This window comes from Dipteris shenzhenensis, chromosome 3, assembly GCF_047967505.1.
Source record: "Dipteris shenzhenensis isolate YYH24624 ecotype China chromosome 3, Dip_SZ_1.0, whole genome shotgun sequence".
NCBI classification, from domain to species: Eukaryota; Viridiplantae; Streptophyta; class Polypodiopsida; order Gleicheniales; family Dipteridaceae; genus Dipteris; species Dipteris shenzhenensis.
In genome coordinates this window covers 57438694-57445148 of record NC_141598.1, presented here as the reverse complement: position 1 = coordinate 57445148, position 6455 = coordinate 57438694, and positions in this window count along the sequence as shown.

Genomic DNA, 6455 nt, shown 5'->3' with positions numbered 1-6455 from the left:
CGTAGGGTGCTGTTGCACTGAAGCTACTGTAGGGCTGCTAGATCTATGCAAGGTTTGAGTCACTTTCTTGGGTTGGAATGCCTTAGATAGAGCTAAGCCCTTGAGTAGTTGAGGATCTGCAGACTTGTTGCCTTGGCCCTTGGCAGCTCATTATGCTTGAGCTAGGCTAGAGCTGGAGCTGGCTGAGAAGCTACAGATCTCACTCCTCTCTCTTACACTCCCTAGAAGCTCTTAAAGATAGATTTCCTCTTAGAAATCTCAGGAACTCTCCCTCTCTCGCAAGAAGCTCTCAAAGAACTCACTAAGTCTCTCAAAGAAGATCACTCTCTCAAATCTCTCACAAACAATGAATCTCTCAATGAAACAATGAATCAAATGGAAGGAGATTAACGAAAATCTCTTAAGCAATGACAGAAAATTTCTCTCAATGTATGGAAATTCTCTACGGAAGTGAACTCTCACAAGAACACTCGAGAACTCTCATTCTCACAATCTCTCTCACACTTTCAAGAATCGCAATGCCTCAGCGGAAGGCAAGGGAGCCCTGATACCATGACAAAATATGAAGAGGGGAGAGGAGAAGAGTGGAGATGAGGAGAGAGAGCATAGCTAGAGAGCACACCACAAATGAGTAACTGTACAGTAGATTTAGTTGAAAAAATAGAATATATACAAACCCTTTTAGGGTTAGGGTTAGGGGATCTAACCCTTTCCTTTATAGCACTCTATAAGGTTAGTGCTATGTGTAAGAAAACAATACAAAGTCTGTGCTCAACAGATAACAGGATCTCGTAGGCAAGAGAGAAAACCAGATAGTATGGAGAATAAAAAATTTGATTATTGTAGAACTGATACAATAGATGGCACTGCCTCCCAACTATGTGCTCCTGTGAAAGAAGCTTCGATGGCGAGCAGGAAACAGTAGAAGACGGAGGCTGAATGCTAAGGAATGAGGGTTGTTGTAGCCAAGATGAAATGGGCTTCATGGGCTTGCTCTTATATAGCCACCAGTCGTAGTCGGTTGGGCTCAATTGGGTGACCAACCCAGTCTACCCAAAATGGTCGACTGGGGGTCGGTCTCGAAATAGGCCACCGACCACACGATAGAACCGGTGCACAAAATAGAGCAACATCCCCTAAAATCCTCCTCAACCACACTGCCTCGCAAGAAGCAAAGCATGGTGATTTGTACTCGGCCTCGATAGAAGAAAGAGCAACTATGGGTTGCTTCATACTGACCCATGACACAGCTCCAGATCTAATTGAAAAATAATAACCTGTCACTGATCTCCTGCTGTCCATGTCTCCTGCCCAATCCGAGGCATAGAATCCGATCAAGATGTTGCCCTTGGTATAGGTGATGCCATAATCAAGTGTGCCTTTAATGTATTTCAGCACCTGCATCCCTGCCCTCCAATGGTTCTCCCGGGGCTTATTGGAAAACTTGCTTAGTACACCAGTCGCAAAGCTGCCGGCCGTGTGTTGCACAAGTAAATCAAGTTGCCCACAAGCCTTCTATACTTCTCTTCATCCACCAGTGGCGATGAATCCTTGTTTGAGAGATTCACGTCAACCTCCATAGGGGTACCAACTGTCTTGCACTCAGCCATGCCAAATGCATTCAGTATCTCTCACTTCAGCTGTGAAATGAAGATCTATTTCGGCTCTTGCCAAACTTCAATCCCCAAACAGAAATGCATCAGTCGGAGGTATGTCATTTCAAACTCTCTTCCTAGCAAATGCTTTGTCTGCGAGATCTTCTCTTCATGGTTCCCTGTTATGACAAGGTCATCCACATAAAGGACCACGATCATACGCTTGCCTCCTTCTTTGAAGATATACAAATTTGCATCAGATGGGCTCCTCCTAAACCCGTTTTACAGAAAGTAGGCATCAATTCGCTGGTACCACACTCGTGGGGCCTGTTTCAGCCCGTAAAGTGCCTTCTTTAGTTTACAGACTTTACCTTTTGAACTGAGGATCTCAAAACCTAGTGGTTGTTCCATGTATACCTCCTCCTTGAGATCACCATTTAGAAAGGCAGATTTTACATCCATCTGAAACACGGGCCAACTTCCGTGGGCAGCTAAAGCCAAAACACTACGAATTGTGGTTAGTCGAAGTATGGGAGCAAAAGTATCTTGATAATCAAAACCATATACTTGTGCAAATCCTTTTGCCATGAGCCGAGCCTTTACTTTTCCAACATGCCGTCGGACTTGTACTTGGTCTTGTACACCCACTTGGTGCCGATTACCTTGCATTTTGGTGGTCGATCCACAAGCTCCCAAGTGTTGTTCTTCATTATGGAGCCATACTCCGACTGCATAGCCTCCATCCACCTATCATCACCCTGTGCCTCTTCAAGACACTTGGGTTCTTCAGCACGGATCACCTCTATCATCAATGCGCAGTTGACAAGTGTTCCTGTGTCCTTCTTTGCTCCTCTAATCTCTTGGACCGGCAGTGTTCGGATGGTTCCTCCTCAATGGCTGGAGGTTCTCTGCTGTCCAAAAGCTGCTTTACCCACTTCGGGAATGGCCGTTGCCGTTGTGGTTCTGCAGACTTCTTCCTCTTCTTTATCTTGAATCCTCCCAAGCACCGTTGGGGGAGTTTGGTCTACTGTTGGTGGTTGTACTGGATGGATATCCTGGTCGTGGTTATCTGGGAAGGAAGCATCCTCCTCCAATGGATGCGGCTATTCTGAGAAGACCACATCGCGACTTACAATTACCTTCTTGGTAACAGGGTTATAGAGACGGTAACCCTTCGCCTCTTCATTGTAGCTTAAGAAAATACACTTCTGGCTCTTCGGTTCCCATTTGGTCCTATTAGCATTAGGGACATGCACAAAACAGTCACATTCAAAAACTTTGAAATGTGCAGCTGAAGGTTTCTTATGAGAGAAGGCCTGCAATGGAGTCATCCCGTTCACAGCCTTCGTGTAGCTACGATTCACAATGTAAACTGCAGTGTTACATGCTTCAGCCCAGAAAGCCTTTGGCAAATCTTTCCCTTTCATCATACTCCTGCCCATTTCATAGATGACGTGCATCTTGTGCTCTCCTACTCCATTTTGCTGTGATGTATGTGGCGGGGGTTTCTGCCTCTTGATTCCGTGACTTTTGTAGTAACTTTCGAATTCAGTCGATGTGAACTCTCCACCTCTATCTGATCTCAACTTCTTCACCTTCCTCCCCGATTCTTTCTCGACCATTACATGCCATTCCTTGAATTACTAAAAGCCTCGTCTTTAGTCTTCGGGAAGTATATCCATATCCTTCTACTGAAGTCGTTGATTAGTGTCATGAAGTAGTAGGAACCACCCAAAGCTTCTGTCTCCATCTTTCCGTAGAGGTCCGTGTGAACGAGCTCTAGAGGAGCCTTTGCCCTGCTAGCCTCTTTAGGAAAGGGTTGCCGATGCTGCTTGCCCATCATGCAAGCTTCACATACATCGGGCAGATCTAAAATTTTTGGTAGGTCTGCAATCATTCCACTTTTATGCATCTCCTTCAAAGAACTAAGGTTTAGATGACGAAACCTCTCATGCCACAACTTAGTGTTCTTCACATCACTCGAGCACTGAAAGCTAAGAGTTCGTAAAAGTTGTTGCGCCGTGTACCTTTACCAACGACCTTCCCTTGAAGATCAAAAATCTGTGTGCCATTCTTGTCGAAGTGAACTTTGAGGTCATGATCTGTGATCGCAGAAACGGACCAACAAGTTCCTCTGATATCTGGCACATATAGTCCATACTGCAATGTGGACTTCACATACCTCAGTATGTGTTTAGCTGCATCCAAATTGGATTTCCTTGGAGCCTGCATAAACTGACTTACCAACCCAATAGCATAGCTCAAATTTGGCTTGGTAATAGTCATATAAATCAAACTTCCTACTATGCGTCTGTACATAGTAGGGTCTTCCAAAAGCTCACCTGCATCTGAACTTAGCTTCACATTCTGCTCCAAAGGAACTGAAATAGGCTTACAGCCTATCATCCCATATTTGGACAGCATGTCCAATCCATACTGCCTCTGCAAGAGCCATATCCCACTTGTGGATCTAATCATCTGAATGCCCAAGAAGTAACGCACCTCTCCCAAATCCTTCATCTCAAACTTCTACCTCAATAGCATTTTCACATGAAGGATATCTTCATCACTATCACTTGTGATGATCAAATCATCAACATAAATGACAAGCAGCATAATACCTTTCTTTGTTTTTCTCACATAAAGTGAGAAATCTGCCATGGAAATCTAAAAACCAATAGTGACAAGATACTGTCCTATCTTGTCAGACCATGCACTATAGCACGGTTCCTGTGTGGACTCTCCTTCCACTGATAGTAGCAGGTTCTCAAAACCGTAAAGGTCTCCTTCTTCCTATAGGTTTTGCAATATTGGGTCCTCCTGGAACATTTTTTGCATTAGATCTGGAGCCTTTGACTTATCAAAGCTGAAACATTCCTCTTCTTCCACCCTTTCCGACACTTTGAGCACCTTTGCTGCTTGGTGGCTAGTTAGGTTGGCTAGATGGATGGTATCCCTCGCCTTGATTCTATGCTCAAACATTTCCTAGTAATCCCGTACCAAGTTTTGACCCTCTATTACATATTGTTTCTCTAGGATTGGGTCTGGATAGGTTTCCTTATAGGGGGCCGGGGGTGCTAGGCCTTGGGCATGCACTAGCTTGTTTACACCTCAGCTCGGAGGTACTTCTGGGTCACCCTGGTGGAAGCATGTTCTGAGGTAGAGGATATGGCAAGGGTGGCTGTCTCCTTATTGGAACCGCCGTCTTAGATGAGCACTTGGTCAAACCCATTACCTACCCGTATGGCTTTCTTAGACCGGGTCTGTGGATGTTGAGGAGCCTCAGGGTCTTGTAGTAGGAGCCCTTTATCCTTCCTTGCATGTTTCCTCATTGCCCGACCTATGGCTTTGGCTTGCATTCTTGTGATGACTTTTGAGGGTATTGCGATGACCTAGCCTTGAGCAAGTTAAGGCCGATACTCTTAAGCGGGGTGACTGGGGTTGTCAGTCTTCTGAAGGGACAATCCTTGAACAAATGCTTGATTCCGCACCCCACACACAAGGGTGTAGGGCCGATCATGGGAGGAACGGCTGCGGTAAGACCCCTATAGTGGTAGTCCTTCAAGAAATGCGGCCCCTAACACTTGAAGCATGACACTAGAGGGCTCAAAGTACCTTTGTAGGGGCACTCACTTGCCCTGTGTGGGCCCTGGCAGGTATAGCATTGGATCGAGGGTCTTCGGGCAACAGATTTTAGGTCTCTAGCCCGTGAGTTCAAGGGAGCAGTCTGGAACACAGGGACTTGCTGATCCTCTTGCAAGTGACTTAGGGTGCCACTTCCTTTCTCATAGGGGTAGTAGTTGAGGGGTTCGTGGTCTAGATTCATCTCCTCCCAATCATCGGGCACTTCCTCTACCAATACTTGATTGACCAGAGCTATACAAGGTAGTGGAGGTTGAAGACCCAGTATGGGTAGCAGTAACGGAGCCGATTGGGCCCTGTACTAGCTTGAACTAGCCAAGGGGCACCTTGTGCATTCATAGGATCTGGCAGAGCCATCAAGGCTAATGGGGGTCTCATTTGATACATGGGTTGGGGCAGGGACTTTGGAAATCGACATTGAGAGGTATTGTGGTTTCCCCATCTATGACAATGTGCACAGTAGAGGGCTGACCTTGCCCTCAGGTGAGGACACTCATTGGAGGGATGGTTGCCATTGCATGCCCCGCACCAAACGTTGTCTCTTTGTGGAAACAAGTGGGGGTTGCTAGGCACCTCCTTGGAGGTTTCTAACCTCCATTGTTGGCCTAGCTGATTCAGCAAATTTGAGGCTAGCTCACTCATATCCAAGCCCTTGGCCTCGTTGGTCTCCTTCTTGATCGTCTCCACACTGGAAGACCTGACCAATGGTGATACTTCTAATGGAGTCATGGTTTTATTTGAGTTAGCTTTGTCCATCATATTATCACTTATATGGATATCCACCTTACTGCATAGGTTGAAGGAGGTAGGATTCATACCATCAGGTGGTCTTGCAGCTTCGGGTCTGCCAATCCAATGAGAAAGCGGGGCAACAATCGTTTGTCACTCATCCGCTCATATGGTTCGCAACAAGAATTGAGGTACTTGACTCTAGCTATGTAATCCTGAAGGGATTCGTTGTCATTCTGCTTCACCTCATATAACTGGTTAAGCGGGCTCCATTTATGTCCACTGGGGTTGAACCCCACAATGAAGTCTTTTCTCAGCATCTCCCAATTTACTTTTTCTTCCGGTGTGAGAGCCCTATACCACTATTTTGCCATCCAAGCTGAGACCAAATGCATTAGCCATTTCTAGATCTCCGGGAGCTCCAAAGGCTTCACATATTTGCCCAAATCTCTCCACATGGGAGACTGGGTTTCCTTCCCCAAAAAAATT